Raw genomic sequence first — 17,808 nt, 5'->3', positions numbered from 1 at the left:
CACCCAAACTCTCACCTTCCACACAGGAGTAAAGTAAGAATGGGAACTTTGTGTATGAGAATCTGCTATTAGCAGGAGACAGTTGTGCTGAGCTGCTTTCAGCTGGCGCTGCAGAAAAATCACACTTGGCTGTAAAGAAGCTGTTGATTGCTTACCCGGTTTCTATGGCATGCCAGCTCCTCCTGCCAGCCTGCTCTCCCTTATCAAAGAGCTAGGAGTTCCAAGTGAGGTGAGAATCCCACTTGACAAGCAGACATAAGCCATTTGGGGAAAATATAAATTAAAAGGCTCCAAGATAGAAATAGAAGCATTAGCAGCAGGAAGTGTCTTGGGGATACATTGTGTCAGATTACAGAGGGGAATTGGGAGAATAAGTGAGTCACAGCCTCCCAGTGGATCAACCCTGCTGTGTTAGTAGTTGGGCAGCTTCAGAAGCGATATTAGCTATTTGAAGGTGCCAGCACTGCTCTTCATGCCCTTGAGCTAGCATCCGCTTAGTGACATCCTTGAATGATGCACAGCTTGCCCATTTCTCAAGTAGCTTTTGCATTTGTACTAACTTCTGACCTGTGAGCCGAGGCATCATAAAGGAATGTTATTTTCATATAAGGGTAGCAATATAGATATTTAAAGTATGAGAAAGATGTTTTGCCTAATCTCACCCAGTTATTCAGTCAGTGAGCTAAAATTACCATGCTCATTTCAAGGAGTTTTTTTGTTTTGTTTTGTTTTGAAATAGACAGTATCAATATGCAGTCATGGGGAACACGTGGTCAATGTTCAGGATAAGAAATTCCAGTTGTGAGAAAGACAGAAGCCCTTAATGTGACCCACAAAGAATGTTAGTTTCCTGTAAGAGTACAAGGAATCTCAGAGTACCTACAGGGAAGAAGTACAACTAGACTAAAATGACAAGAAAAAAGTCAGGTGCAAAGATGGTCTCTTTTTTCAACTTCTGGGATGTGTGGTCACTCATGTATCTCTCTCTCTCTCTGTGCCATGTTGTCTAATCTAGTCTCTGTGTCCTAGTCAGGAATTCTTCAAAGAGAAAAATCTTCTGCTCCTATCACTTTGTGGTACAAGGAGACAGAGACTTCTTTTCAGCCAGGGCTGGGGCAGTTGTATATTTCTAAGCAAAATAGTTATAGACTCAGTGGATAACCAAAGGTTTCCTTTGTATTGAGCAAAGTGCTTTGAAAGCTCAGTTCTGATCTGATTCAAATGACAGCAAGGATAGGGCTGATCCCTGGTTAATGCATAATAATAGCACTTAATGTCTGGGGAGCCATTTCTCCATGCCTTCCAGACCTCCCATCAGTACTTGCCTGTGTGTTTTTTACCTTCGTTCACTCACTGCTTCTTGACTGCTAATTCCATACCAAAGAAAATTCAATCTAAGACTCAGGGTTTCCATTTCCTACTGTTTAACCCATTTCCAGCTGGTGAGAAGGGCCACAGACACACGTGAGGGATTACAAAAGTGGTGTTCTTTTCCCTGGAGAGTGAGGGATTCAAGCACCACATCAAACACTCCAACCATGAGATCTTGCACAAGAGAGATGGGCTTCCAAATGACTTAGATTTGAATACAAGGGGGAATAGGCTCAGGACAACTATGAAACTGCAGGAAATGGAAAACCTGCTCTAAAAGGTCTCATGTCAGGATCACACACCATGAGAACCAGAACAAAAACACCAGATTGAAACGTCCGTGGACAGGATGTAAAAGGGACTCACTTACTCATCTTAAAGCATCTGCCAGAGAGGCAGGTCCTGTAACCAAGCTAAGGCCCTAGAGGGCTCCTGGGCACACAACCCTTTCTGTGTCCTCCATTTCTTGTTCTTAGGGAATAAGCTTCAGCCTCCGTGAACTTCCCTGAGTTCCAAAGGGCAGGTTCAAACAGTTGCTAATCAGGGAAGGAAGGGGATGCAGACACCAGGGAAGAGCAGTCAAAAGACAATAGTGCAGCTTTGGGGCAGGGTCCTGGTTTCTCCTCAAGGAATACATACTTCTGCAGAACTAAAACCCCAAACAAATGGAAAATGTTAACTACTTAATGAAGTATTCTTCATTTCAGAAAGAAGGAGGACCAAGAGGGAGGACCACCAGAACCAGTCCCAGGGCCACTAAACACCAGCTTTGAGTAACAGTGCAAGCTTGCCTCTACCCTGATCCTTATCTATGGCCCTATTTTCCACTCCCCAAAATATAAAACCATCTCCTCATCTCTCTCAAGGAGGGCACAGTCTTTTAGGCACTAACCTACTGTGCCCCACTTTGCCTGGCCCAACAATGAAAGCTCTCTTTTTCTCTTTCACCTTTCTTTTAGGCACCAGTGGACAGAGGCCGAGTTTCAGCAACAGTACCAGATGGGATGCTCTTTGAGGACAAAGTCACTGCTGAGAGCCATTTATATGATCTCAAGCTGCCTCCAGACCGAGTAGAAAATTGTGCTGTCTGCCCTGGGCTCTATGTGTTCCTATAAGAAATTGAAACCTCAAGACTTTGCCAAGTTTGAGTACAGGATCTAAATGTATATTACTCACGCAGTATAGGAAATTAACACTGGTCTGGGGCATTTTAAATCCCAGGACCTTGATAAAAAAAACAGAAGCAAAACCCCTTTAGGGGCATGTTTTCACAACACAGGATTCATAGCATTCCCGAGGAAAAAAGGGATCTAATGTGAACTCACAATATAAAATGATGAACTATATGAGGGGAAAAAAATACCACAAAAATGAATCAGCTGTCCCAGTGAGAAGAATATGCAGCATAAGCACTGGAAATAATAAAGGATTATGAATGTGAATAGAAAGGAAGCATTTGGAAGATGATAAAAAGGAACTGGAACCATAATAAAATAGCAGAACAATATAAAATAAACACAGAATGATAAACCAAATAATCCAAATAGAACTTCCAGGAAAAAAGATAACTGAAACTTTACAAAACAAAGGACATTTGGTATCGCAATTAAGTGCTTTTCACAAATATTCTCCTTTATTTCCAGGCAAATGTTAGTATCGTGTTTCCTTGCCCTCTTTGGAACCATCTGTGGCCATGTGAGCTCTTTAGCTAATGAAATATGTGAGCAAAAACAACATGTTTCCATTCTGGAAAAAAGCTTTTCATGTTCTCACAGGTTCTCTGAAATTGCCTGAGCAAATATGGAATTATTTCCTGACAGTGACTCATCAACATTTGTCCCTTGATAATTAAATGAGCACAACACCCTTGTTAACTTGCACTGGACATGTAACAAGAGGGAGAAATAAACTCTGTTTACTTTAGTCCATAAGACTTTGGATATGTTTGCTAATTCAGCATAAACTTGCTATCTTGACTGATACAAATTAAGAGAGTAGACAATTGGAGAAATTGAACATCAGAGGAGTAATCTGAGGAATTTTCCCCAAATGCAAAAGGGAAATGTAAAGAAACAGAACATTTGAGTAATTCCCTAGTGATGCAGAGGGTTAAGGATCAAGCATTGTCACTGCTGTGGCTCTAGTTACAGCTATGGCATGTATTCCATCCCTCACCTGGTAACTTCTGCATGTCATGGGCATGGCCAAGAAAATGAAGAAATTGAACTTTGAAAAAGTTACTATTCATTACAGTAGAAGAAATAATTGGACCAAAATGTGTCTGATTAGCTAAGCAGAAAAGGACAACGGAAAAAGCATTGTGTCAATATTCAAATAAATGATGAGCGAGAATTTTATGAAACTGAAAAAAAAGGAATTTTCCTTCAAATTGAAAGTAAAGCATTACACGAGAAAAACTAAAATAAAATGCTTAATTACACAAACCATAATTAAACTGCAGAACTCCAAATACAAAGAAAATCTTAAAAAGAAACAGAAGGAGAAAGATCACATACACAAGATTATCAATTTGACAAAGAGAAGATTTCAAAATCTGCAGTAAGAGAAGTAAAAAACAATAGTAGGACAGTATCTTGAAGTAAGGAAGGGAAAAATTTGGCAGCTAGGAATCCCAAACCTCAGTTAATATTGCTCAAAAATAATGATAAAAGAATGTCATTTCACGATAAACAAAGATAAGAAATAGCTTACCATTAAGAGAACTTGCTAAAAATTTTTTTGTATGTCTCTGTTAAGTAAAAGGAACTTGAACTCAAAAGAAGCAGGACATGGGAAGCAATGATGAACAATAAATTTTTAAATATGTATGGAAATCTATGTAAGTTAAACCTTGACTATATTAAATTTAACAATAAGGATCACTAATTGGAAGGAGAATAAAGAACTAAACATTACATGTATAATAACAACTAGGAATTTTGAGTGGTATAGAGTTAAAGAATTTTAGGTTTTACATGAAAACATTTTTAAATTTGGCACTGCTAAGTTTAAAATGAAGGGAGCCTTCTGAAAACAGAAATAGAGTAAGAAATGTGAAATAACAGGAAGGAATAGTGGAATAAAGAAAAATCAGTTTGTCCATTAGAATGCAGTCTGACACCCTTTGATGAGAATGAGAAGCAGGTACCACAAGTTAGTCCTAATGCACAACTATCACCTGTGTTTCCTTACGGTTGAAGTCTCCTCCTTTCTACACAGCACCTAACACAAGTATCATTTTTTTCCTTATAATCTTGTCACCCCTATTAGATATCAAACCCCATATTCAATGGTGCATACATCTTCTATTTGCCACCATCTCACCAGGTCCCCAAGGATGATTCTGGCATACACTTAGCTCCCAATAAATACTTGCTGAGAGAACAAATAACACCAAGTCTCCACTACTCTGGCCACTGTCCATAGCATAACCCTTCCCATTAACCATAAGGAAACACTTAAAGCACCAACTGTACCAATGGAGCAATTCATACAATCATTTTTCCATAATGAAGCTTAAACAATTCTGCTTAATACTACAACTCATAATACACTTTACCGAATAACTCCATTATGTTCTATATTCCCACACTATGATTTTAATTTCAATTTCCAAAGACAAAACCAAAGGTAAACAAAACAAAACAAAACAACAAAAAACCTCTACAGTGTTCTAAAGGAAAAAGTCATAAATAATAGAAACAATGGACAATTGCATAGTACATTTTCTTTCAGGCAGCAGTTTATTTTCTTTTGGCACCAGCTGGAACTGCATTCACAAGCACATGCACAGAAACATTTTAGTCTAAGGCTACAGGGACGTGTTCTCTCAGTTCTAACATCACCCTCATGGTATGTTAATGCTCGTCTCTCAGCACAGGTAATGTTACCTCTGTTACCTCTGTGAGGAAGGGCTCTGTCGACTACCAAGAGGAACACAGGAAGAATAAAAACCATGTTTCTCTGTTAAATATTTCTCTGCTACATCAAAAGTCCTTGTGGGGCTGATTAAATTCATTAAGTGCTAGCAGAAATTCTAGTCATTCTTTTCTCTCTGGCCAAGATGCCAGCAAAAAAAGAAAAAAAGGAACAAGAAAAAAAAAGCCACCTTTGAAACAACTGAGTTGCCAAAAATCTAATGTTATAGCCTAAAATTTATAAGCAAATAACACTAAAACACATAAATTACATAATATTGTAAATCAACTATATATATCTATATCTATATATAGGTATATATATAGATATAGATATAGATAGATAGATAGATCAGTATTAATTACAGAGGACCTGTTTTATAATCAGCACCATGGGAGGTACTTGACATTTGCTTTTCCTAACTCTCACAATAACCCACCACAATGGCTATTAGTTCCCTTACTTTGATGTTTGAAGAATGTATGGCTTACACAAATTGTAATTGAGACATTTTAAATATGAACCCTTCTCTGTTTGACTGCTTCACTCATCACCATTATATAAAACCATGAATTCTTAGAAATCTGACTTGATCAGTGGCTTTAGAGGACACACAGGACTTTTTAGGAAGACAGAGTGTAATGATTTGAATGACAGCCCAAGGAACCCGCCTATTTTGTTACATCACCTGGACTTTGATCTGAAGGAGAAACTTGGTCTTCCTGAGACAGGCGTTTCCTGTTCTATTACTTTATTGAGATGTAATTCACAAACCATAAAATTCACTACCCACTGTATAATTCAGTGGTTTTTAGTATATGCACAAGGTCATGCAACCACCACCACTATTTGATTCCACAACATAGTCATCACACCAAAAAGGAACTTGTGGGCCCATTAACAGCCATTCCACATTATTCTCTCCTCTTAGATCCTGGAAACCTCTAATATACTTTCTGTCTCTGTCATTTTTCCTATTCTGGACATGTCATATAAATGACATCATACACTATATATCTGGTTGTGTTTGGCTTCTTTTACTTAGCATAACATTTTCAAGGTTCATCCATGTTGTAGTATGAATCTATACATAATTTTCCTAATCTATTTTAATAAATATCACCTAACAAAAGATGAAAATTATTTGTACCAATCCAGAAGAAAGAATGTAATCTCCTTCCATTTTCTCCTGGATATAGGTTGAATAGCATTTTGTGGTTTTAACAAAGTGATCTGACATGATGCAAGTCCATGAACAATATTATAGTCTCCATTTTACACAAGGACAAAAAGTCTTTAAAAAAAAAAAAAAGAGGTTAGTTTACCTGTTCAAGTACTAGGGCAGTAAATTAAGCACAGAGCTCTGAACACAAAGCTAAACTTACTTTCACTTAGTGGATAGATATATGCCAGGAACAACTAAATGACCAATTCAGCCACTGAACCTATGATCTTTGGTTCACAAGAGACAGACTCTTAGAAGCTTAGCCAAGCTACTGCATTCCATCAGTTCAGCTGTCTATGTAGCTAAGGACATGGAACTCAAATACCTGCCAGGGCCATACAGGTAGCAAATGACGTGGCATGAGATAGAGGTTCAGGGTAGGAAGTTATTCTGATTACCACTAAGAAAATCTGGATATCACCACAGCATGCAAAATCTAATGTTAAGTCTGACCAACAAATTAAACTTTTTTTTTTCTTTTTTAAATTGAAAAAAAAAAAAAAGAGTAAATGCACAAACCAAAATAACTCTGTTTTGAAGCAGTTCTGATCCACAGGCTACTACTTTTATGGGTAACAAACAACCAGGGCACCAGAAGGTGCCAGGGTCCTCCTTAAGGTAAGGCCAAAGGAAGATTAGGATTATTGGAAGGAATATGACCTCTTTCCTTTCAATATTAATTCTGAAAGTGTCCAATAACTTCAGCTTTTAAAGACAGAGGAATTGGAATAGAAGAGATGTCATTAAATCCTTCATTCTTTCCACATTCCTTGTGTATGTACTGCTAGGTTCTAGGAATACCATAATGTACAAAAGATATAATCACCAGCTTCAGAGTCCACAGTGGGAGAGTAAGATAATCAGGCAAGTGATTATAATACAGTGTGATTATTATGTTGTTTATATTGACATAAGCAACACAGGGAAGCCTATCTCAGGCAAGAGAGAACACACAAGGCTTCCTGGAAGAAGTGAGGTTTTATTTAGTGATAAAATGAGTCAGTCAAACAAAGAAAGGGGATAGGAGAAGGAGAAATGGATTTTCTTGGAAGAAGGGACAGGATGAGCAAACACAAGAGAAAAGGTGATACATTTAGTCAATTTAAAGAAATTTAGGCTAGTAGAACTATTTGCAAAAGTGTGGGGTTGGGCAAAGAAATGAAGGTAGAGAGGGCAGCAAAAGCCAAATAATATAGAACCACCTGAAGCCACATTAAATAACTAGAATTGATCCACGGGAAACAGGGAATGGTGGCAGATTTACAGGTGATTCTGGTAGCTGGATTAGGTTTAGGAAGTGATTTAAGAAGATCACTCCCACTGCCTTGTGTGGGATGGATTATAGCTAGGCGGGTCTCAAAAGGTAAAAATAGAACAGAAGTTCACAGCAAGTTTGAGAACACTCAGAATGTCTTGGAATAAGGCCAGCACATAAGAAGAAGCCTGGCTCCTACAGGAGGAACAGCAACTGCAGAGAGCAGAGGCTCCCCCTAATTAATCTACAAACTGACCCCAGAAATACAAACACGCCCAGCAAGACTGGGGAGTCTGTTCCATAAGCAGCTGACCGGAAAGACTCCTGAGAAATAATAAATATTTCTTTTTTAGCCATTGAATTTCAGTTATTTTTTTTAAACAGGGTAATAGCTAATTGGTAAAGCACACCTTACCCAATCTTGATTTAGGAGACTTATCTGAGAAATCAAGTGAAATAGATTATTTTTATAAATAATTTTTCAATAGAAGGTGTTAAAAAAATTCCCTTGAGAGTCCAGAGAATGAACTAATACTTACCCAACACCATCAATACCTGTACTGAATGACTAAAAATTTCACTTTAATTACTTGGGAGGTAATTTGGCCATCAAAAGAGAGTAATTATAACTTTTAAAGTAGATCAGCATTTTATTCTGTGTATACCAATACAATGAGACCTTCCTCCACCCCCACCACCCCTCCATGTGTGTATGTTTCCCCATGAATGTCTAGTTAACTGTAGTTACGTCAACATCATTCTTATCACTTTTAAGGGATAAGTACTATGATGGGGTGTCTCCCCAAAAGATATGTTGAAATCCTAATCCCCCAAGAGTGAATGCGATTCTATTTGGAAAAGGTCTTTGCAGAGGTAACCAAGTTAAGAAGAGGTCATCTTGGACTAGGGTAGGCCTGGAATAAGGACTGGTATCCTTTCAAGAAGAAAAAAAATTGAGTACAAATACACATCCATCGGGGAGAAGACCATGTGAAGACAGAGACTTGAATGATGCAACCACAAGTCAGGGAACACCAAAAATTGTCAGCAACTTCCAGAAGATCAAAAAAGCAAGGAAGATTCTTTAGAACCCTTAGAAAAAGCCCAGCCAAGCCCACTATTTGATTTCGGACTTCCTACCTACTCGACTGTGAGAAAATAAATTTCCATTGTTACAAGTTACCTCTTCACGGTTGGTTACAGCAGCCTTAACAAACGAAAACAAGAACAACTCTACTTTTCTAGACCTATATCTTTTATAAAGGAAAAATCTGCACACACTCTAGACAGCGGGTTACAACACTCACGTTTCACACCTAAAAGACTTCGATCTGAATGCCTCCATATTTGTGGGATCTAGTTAACTTAGCATTTGATGACAAAATGGCCTTTCTGAGGCTGTGATGTAGGCCGGCAGTTACAGCTCTGATTGGACCCCTAGCCTGGGAACCTCCATATGCTGTGGGTGTGGCCCTACTAAGATTAAAAAGAAAAAAAAAATGGCCTTTTTGTAAAACCATGGGCAAAAATGCAACAACCTTCATTTTATTCCCAATACTCTTCTTGTGGTGCCAAATTATGAAGTTTTTAATTATCATATTAATATGAACGACCAAAAAATCTACTTCAAGTCTCTTCTCCAGAAAGAACTGAGAAAAGTCTCAACTTCCTATTCTGAACTTCTAATTTGTATGACTTCACTACCTTTGTTAACTTCAACCTTCAGAAAAACATCAAAAACATTCTCATGGTACCACTCCATAATGCAAAAAAATAAAAACAAACAAAAAAAAAACCTCAATGTTTCCACAGTAACTAAGGATGCTAGTCAAAGGTGAAACACATATAAGAAAAATCTTCCCATATGGGAAGCTTACCTTTCAGGGCAGTTCTTGGGGCCACATGCTGTGGAGTTATTATATGTCAGTGATTCCTAGAATAAAAAACAAAAACAAAGTGTACAAATAAATATATTTTTCAAAGATAACTAGGCTTATATGTAGTGGATGGTTAACTATTCCCATTCTAAACTTAAATTAGGAGGAAATAAAAATTAAATACAGTTAAAATAATAATAGCTGGTGTGGATTTCCAATTTGATAGAATTGCCTAGATTAGGAGCCAGGAGGTCAAGCTATTTTCTCTGCTTTATATCTCACTAGCTATGTGAATTTTTATTTTGCCTTATGTATTTTAAAAACTTTTCAATTTTTCTGCATCAAGGTAATAATGATTACTGACATTATATGCTTCATGTGTACATTATATTTCTATTTTTGTATACCCTACAAGAAAAAGTTGGCTCACCACTAAAAATTTATTTTCCATCTGTCACCATACAGTTAATCCCCTTTACCTATTTCCCACTCCCTTTGCTCCTCTTCCCCTTTGGTAACCAATTTAAAATCATACATACATCCATAAATCCTTTATGACATTGTTTTAAATAGCCAAGATATGGAAACCATCTAAGTGCTTATTGACAGAAGAATGGATAAAGAAGATGCAGCGTACATATATAATGAAATACTACTCAGCCACGAAGAGATAGATCTTGCTATTTGCAACCACAAGGATGGACCTTGAGTATTATGTTAAGTGAAATAAGTCAGAGTAAGACAAATACTATATGACTTTACTCATACTGTGTATATGGAATATAAAAAATAAATTAGGCCCTACTGCCAAATAAATTAACCAAATCAAATAAGCTGTGTGACTTTTGACACGTCACCTCACCACTCTATCCTTTCTTTGTTAGTATAAGCACTCTAGGAACCTATGATATTCTGTGGTATTCAGATTCAATGAAACTGATCACTTTCTAAGAGATTATGTTACAAAGTGATGTTAAATAATGAAAAGGTAAGCAATGAATAGGAGGCAGTCTACTCTTTTTGCTAGTTTTAGGAATATGTAAAATGAAGGTAATGACAACAAAACAAAAACCCTTCCAATAAATGGCACTGTTTCTTCCCTCAAAGCTACCATGTTAAAATTTAATTACAAAATAATTTTCTACCTGGGAGTACTTTTCCTTGAAGGAAACGTTTTCTAAGGAAAATATAGATAAGATATTACCAAGAATAAATGTATATATTCATATCTTCATGTTTATGTATATATGTGTATATTCCCTAACCAAGTTTCTTTTGTGGTTAGCTGCAGTTCTATGTAAAATGACTGTCTTGTAGTTTTGCTTTTTTTTAAATAATTGAAAATATCATTTTTATGTATGTATATGTAGATTGGCCACTCAGAAATACCTTTAACTATACAAGTCTAATTTACATTTAAACATAGTATATTTGTGGGATAGAAATATATTTTCTTGACTAGCCATAAATACATTTTCACTTCTCAAGTTTATGCTATCCCCTGCTGGCTAACATAATAATTCATCACTTCATTAAGTACCAACTACCTTTACTTTCAGGTTAGTAGCAGTAATGTCTGGAAGGTAGGAACCAAACATGTTTTCTCTATATTACTAATATATTCAGAAATGTAATTTTTCTTCTTTCATTTCTTAATTATTATCCAAAAATAAAGAATAAATTATTACAACTGTAAGGAGGAGCTTTTTGTGAGATCAAAAAAATCCTATAAAAAAACAGTGAATCAAATATATCACTATTTGCTTTATTTTAATATGGTTGGTCACCAGGTGAATATATATCTATGTACTTCTAAGCCTGACTATTTTTCTTATACTAAAGGTATCCACTGATAAGAAGATAAAGCTCTATTTACAGCTACTGCAACCAGCTGCAACCCCAGCTTACATATCAAAAACAATAGCTAAAATGAGAATAATCCTAAAAAGAAGGAAGGAAGGAAGGAAGGAAGGAAGGAAGGAAGGAAGGAAGGAAGGAAAGAAAGAAAGAAAGAAAGAAAGAAAGAAAGAAAGAAAGAAAGAAAGAAAGAAAGAAAGAAAGAAAGAGAGAAAGACACTTTAGTAAGGTTTCATTCTTTCTTTTCAATTATTACTATAATCCTGGCTGCTTCCTCACAGAACAAAAGGTCATACCATTGGAATGATACAGACTTAAAATGAAAACATGCTCTAACTTTATTCATTAAATAATAATTTTGTTCCTCTTGTTTAAAAGCAGAAGCTCTGGGACAGCTGCCTGGGATGGGATATTGGTTCAATTATTTACTAGCCATGTGATAGTGAGCAATTCATTAATTGATACAAGCCTCAATTTCACCTATAAAGTGGGGAAAATGACATTATTCAGCCTCCAGGAATAATTCAAAAGTAAATAACAGTACAATTTACCTATTCCTTGTCTACTACTTGGCATATGGTAACCTGTCACTTGATGGTAACATTGTTAGTATTTTCTCATCCATTATGAATAGTCTCATGAGGGAGCAGTAGGCAAACAAAAAGCAAAGTCAGCACCTAAAACAACACACATTTCAGTTTCCCCATTATCTAAAACATTTAGTACTAAACTCATCCCTTTGATTCCAGGAATTGCTTCCTTAGGGAAGCCTGGACAAAAGAACTTACCTGTTGGATAGGCTAACATCAGGAATACATTGATCAGATTTGTTAAGTGCCATGGAGCAAAGAACAATACCAATGAGAATGGAAAGCAGGACTGAAGGTTGGAATATGTAAGAGTGACCCAAGAAGGCCTCTGAAAAAAAATCCGCTTCTTAAAGGAGAACCCCATCCAGAGTTCCTGAAAAGGAAAGCCCTATTCACTACGTGATTCACCCTGATTGGCTAGAGCTTTGAAATATCCATCAACATCTGACCCACCTTAAACCAGTGACATTCTCCTAGAGATTTTGAATTGCAACAATGAGAAGTCCAAGCATGCAAAGGTGGAATTATTGGCAAAGAAGTCAGTCTAGTGAGAGAATTGTGGAACGAATCAGACATTCTGAGAAAATCTGAGCTGAGATAATGTAAACTCTTACTCCTCATCTCCATGAGCAGCAAGGGAATGAAAATAAGCTAAAAGGTAGTGAGAAGCAGCCACATCTCCTGACCTTTCGAGTCAAGTCCTCATAAGGTCAGATTTTACCTAGTTTTCTCTTCTGAGAGGACCATCATTTTGCCTGGCATGTGGTTTCAATAGCCCTTCTATTTCTGTCACCTAGAATAGGTTTCAACTAAATAGTTGATGGGTAAGAAATGAGCCCACTAAAGGCAAGTTTTCTGTGAATAATATCAAGTTCCAGTTTTGTGCCTAAAGAAACTGAGGGGAACATACAAATGAATAACAGACAGAAATAAACTAACAAAAATCACCCTACCACTATCCATTTATTTGCAAGGAAATCTCCATATACAAATTTTCCTGGATCCTGAATATGAATCATATTCAGCCTTTTTAACTATTATAGATAATTTTTATGTTTGCATTTATTCACATACTTAAAACTATTTACCAGGGGAAAAAACAACAGAACAAGGTCCCTCACTTCATAGGGTTTGCTGTCAAAATAAAATTACTGTTCTATGAACTTCTTCCCCAAAAAAACCCAAAATCATGAAAATAAATATAACAAAATAATGGGTTATCATTTTTTAAATAATACTTTAAACAAAACCATAGTATTTCTGTACCAGATCCTGTGTTCTAGTTACATTCCGCATGCTGTGAGTATGAGAGCAATCACAATATATTTATCACCCACACCATACACAATCACATATGATTTGTTGTGGGAAAACATGTGCCTGTCTTAACTGGTCTTTTTTCTCAAATTGAAGCTGTGGAGCCTAATACAACCAAGTCTAAAACACGTGCTCTTTAAATGTGTGCCAACCGAAGGAGAGAATCCAACTTAAAAAAACTAAGTTGTGGATGTGCTTTAAAAATAAATCCTCTGGTCATAAGAGAAAATTTAAAATGATGCCTACATAGATATTGAGAAGATTGTCATTTAATACGACAGTCTTTATTGTTTATTCATTCCTCATGGGAAGCAAAGTTGACTAGCTATATTCTTATCAGGGGGTAAAGTGATTTAGTTAAAACTTCCCATCACATGTTCCAGCATGCACAGGAATGAATCAAGTAGACAGACACCCAAGTCCATTCCTTGAAATGAGTTATAACACAGGAATTATTGTATACCACTGCTGTACTGTTTTACACAAAGAAACTCTGCCATCTATGCTAGTTGATTGTGTAATAGCCTCTCCTTGGACAAGAACACAGGGAAAGGCTTTCATTTCACTCACCTTCTTTAAGTTCAGCTTCCTTATGAATAAAATGAGCATAATAATGATATTCCCACCTTATGCTGTTTTTATAAGGGCAGAATGAGATAATCTATGGAAAGAATAGTATCTAGCTCATAATATGTATAAAATGTCTAATTATTTTCAAAATCACTGAAAATTTATTATATTTTCCAATAACACATCCATGTCATTTACCTGCTATTGTAATACTTTTAAATTTGTTTAAATTTTAATGATGGCTTTTATTATAAACTCCATAAAAAGCACATGTGAGAATAGACAGGAAATTAATATATGAACAAATGAATAAATGGATGAATCTTCCTCTGCTAAGAAAGACTGGAAAAATCAGAGTTTTGAACAAAATCAGCTGGTGTCAACATAAATGCACTGGCTGTAACTGCAATACAAAAGAACCAGAAATCCATGAATGACCTTAGAAGTTCTTGGCAAAAAGCATCTATAAAGAGGCAGCAGCTGGTAAGGTGTGGGTAAAAAAAGGATTATTTTACTCTAGAAAACAAAATGTCCTGATCTAGAGCCTTTCCAATAGCTCAGAACTAAAGGGTGTGCAGGTTATTTATTCAGGACAAAACGATCCTTCCCCAATGATAGGTAAGGTCATGAAAAGAATTATCATGAAAACATGCAAAAAACTAGAGGAGACATCGCTAATTGTTTCAGTTCTGAAAGACATAGGATGCAAGATGAGAAGGGAGGAAACAGGAATCCCTTCACCTAGTGGGCTCTTTCATCTTCTCTGGGCTGAGACACATATGTACCTAATAATAAATGTGTATATGATTACCACTGGTTATAAGTCTTCTACAGTTGAACTGACTTCTTCTGCACAGTATGCCCTTATTTACTTTATTTTTAGGGGTTTTTTGGTCATTTTTTTTTAGGGCTGCACTCACAGCATATGGAAGTTCCCAGGCTAGGGGGTTGAGTCGGAGCTGCATCTGCCAACCTACATCACAGCAATGCGAGATCCAAGTCATGCCTGCAACCTACACCACAGCTCACAACATCGGATCCTTAACCCACTGAGCGAGGCCAGGGGTTGAACCTGCATCCTCATGGACACTACTCAGGTTCTTAATGCGTTGAGCCACAATGGAAACTTCCAGTATGCCTTTAAATAATCAATGGATAACAAAGGCATGGCTCTGAAGTCAGATTTGACTGTAAGCTTTGCCAATTTCCTGCTATGTGAACTCAAGCAAGTCATTTAACCAGTCTTAGCTTCGTCAGTTATAACAGGAAAAACATTAACCACCTTGCAAAGCTCTTGAGATGATAAACCAATAGAATAGATGAAAATTATCAGGTGTATAGCAGGTATTCAATAAATGATGTCTATTATTACTGCATTATTTGATCATGAAAAGATAATACAAGTTGAAAGAGATGTCATTCAATGACTGTCCATTCTGAAAGGCCATGATATTTAAAGTGTTGCCTTCTTACACCCACCCTTATTTTACTTATTATGACATTCACCAACACTGAGTTAGCAGCTATTTCTCACGGGTGTTTACCTCCTTCACAGGTAGTTAGAACCCAACCTGAATTTTCTGTGGAAAGTAAAGGGTCAGGCAGACATTAAATTATCCATGTTTATTTCCAGAATTTCCATTGGCATGGTTTGACATAATTTAGTATTAATATTCAGGTTATTAAACTAACACTAAGCAAGAGATTACATTTAAATGCATTTTCCAGTGGGAAGTGGGATGCATTTCTAATCATGCTGTCTAGCTACAAGCAAACAAATCGTCATTTGAATCTTTTGTCATTATCATGACGAATAAAATCAACCACAGAGATCACTAATGGGTTCCCCCCACCTAATGAAGGTAAACAACAATACAACAAGATACATAATAGGCTTTAGAGTTATTAGGAGATAATCACATCCTTGGGACTTTCCCTGGGCACAATAAGTGGCACTGCTAAAATATGATTACCTCTCGATAACAAGGGTCTTGCAGTTTTCACCAAGTGCGAAAAAAAGTCATTACCATAGGAAAAAATGTGTATTTATTTTACTGAAACATAAAGCTGACAATTTAAGCTAATGAAGAGTGGCTCTCCCTGAGATGACAGTATTACACAGTGTAAGGGGTTTCCTATCAAGGTGACAGCAGCCACCATCACCTTATCTTGAAGAGCTATTTAATGGAAGACTAATTTCTGGGGTCTTGACTACAAGATAAACAGGGCTGGGGGATGCTTAAGGGTCTTGAGATCTATGAATCTACTTAAGACTTAAGACAGAGAGGGGTTTATCAGCTCTAAGGTTAGAAATTCAAGAGTCAGAGCTACACAAGTTGTCCTGGTGTAACATAATTAGAGCAGCTCACTTGAGGAGCTAGAGACAGATGTTCCAGTCTCCACGTGGTCCCAGGACAAACAAGCAGTGACATCCAAATAGGGAATGGCGGCACATGGATTCAGAATTAGGAGAGCAGGAGGGAGAAACACGTATGAGGCTTTACCACTGCTCTCAAAGATGGAAAAAAAGTTTACACACAAGACAAAGCTTTACTTGAGGGTTTTAATCAGCAAGAGAACTCTGCTCATCTAAAATTACTCAGAATGGTAGTATTTGCTGATCTTCCTTGCTCTCAAAAAGTAGACACACATTACTCTTCTTGAGTCTTCATTTACTAACCAACAAAATCAGTAAATAAAAGCAATCTTCAGAGTAACTGGGAAAATTAATGAAAAAACTGAGTTTGAAAGTACTCTACTTCTAAAACAACCTGTATTTGTCACATATTATTATTGGGAGAGATTACTTACATAAACCTTAAAATGAGGGTAAGAATACATAATTGCTCAAAGGTTCTAACAGTGATGAGGCATGACTTGTTACAGGATAATATTAGTAGAGAAGCCATAATAAATACTCTACTTATATGATATGCTTAGAATTGTAAACTTGGCATGGTGCCCTATATAATTCTATCTTAAAAAATGCTTACATAGGCAAACATACTTCACAAGTTTATAACATCAAAAAGCCAAAAATTCTATGGCTCTAAATCATTGATTATCAACTAGAGACACTCCTTCAGCAAAGTGTGGGGACATTTTTAATTGCCACAAGTGTGGGATGGGGGCAGGGTGGTTTGCAAGGGCATCTAGTAGGTAGATGACAGGGATGCTCCCAGACCTCCTACATTGTCCAGAACCTGGTTCCATGTTCTAAATATAGACACTGTTATCACTTAACTCATGATTTGAATGACCTGCATCATGAGGAACCCACAATTACAATTCAGTGCCGTGAAAAACCACCTCATCAACCTCAACATCCTAGGAATATAGATGGAAAATAATTGTCTTCAAAATATCGAAGCTCAGATCTAAATGTTGGTTTTTTTAGCCCTTTAAATTTCCATTAAGAACAGTTATCAGGTTTAGCTAAATTCAATTCCATCTTTCCCATTGGGAAACCATAGGGGAAGTGTCTATGCATTGGCAATCCGCAGAACCAGAAAATGAAATTTTCAAGGCATTGCCATTATCACACAAAAATTGGCACAGTTGTAATGGCAACCTGTCACTCTGCATTCCCAAGTCATATATAATGCCACATTTGACACTGCACCACAGCCCAATGTGTCATGTTATGTGACTTGATATAAAAATACATTGGACACTTAGAATTTGATATTTCCTATAGTGCATGCTCCTTATCTGAGTTTTATCACCACAGGGGGAAGAAAATACTTATATTTCCACGCAATAAATGGAGGACAAATGAAATGGAGTAAAAACTGCAGAAGTAACTATGGATGCTAGAGTCCAAGTATT

General features: G+C 36.7%; 1 protein-coding gene across 1 annotated transcript in view; it reads right to left on the bottom strand.

The window, feature by feature from the left end:
* Positions 1-17,808, bottom strand: part of CNTN4 (contactin 4) — a 999,482-nt gene that overhangs the window by 721,727 nt on the left and 259,947 nt on the right. Inside the window, 1 exon segment of the mRNA XM_021070955.1 lies at positions 9,647-9,702. The gene's annotated coding sequence lies outside the window, so the exon portion shown is untranslated.

This window comes from Sus scrofa, chromosome 13 (assembly GCF_000003025.6).
Source record: "Sus scrofa isolate TJ Tabasco breed Duroc chromosome 13, Sscrofa11.1, whole genome shotgun sequence".
NCBI classification, from domain to species: domain Eukaryota; kingdom Metazoa; phylum Chordata; class Mammalia; order Artiodactyla; family Suidae; genus Sus; species Sus scrofa.
Note: the sequence above shows the minus strand (reverse complement) of the source record. Positions and strands in the feature narration are given on the sequence as shown.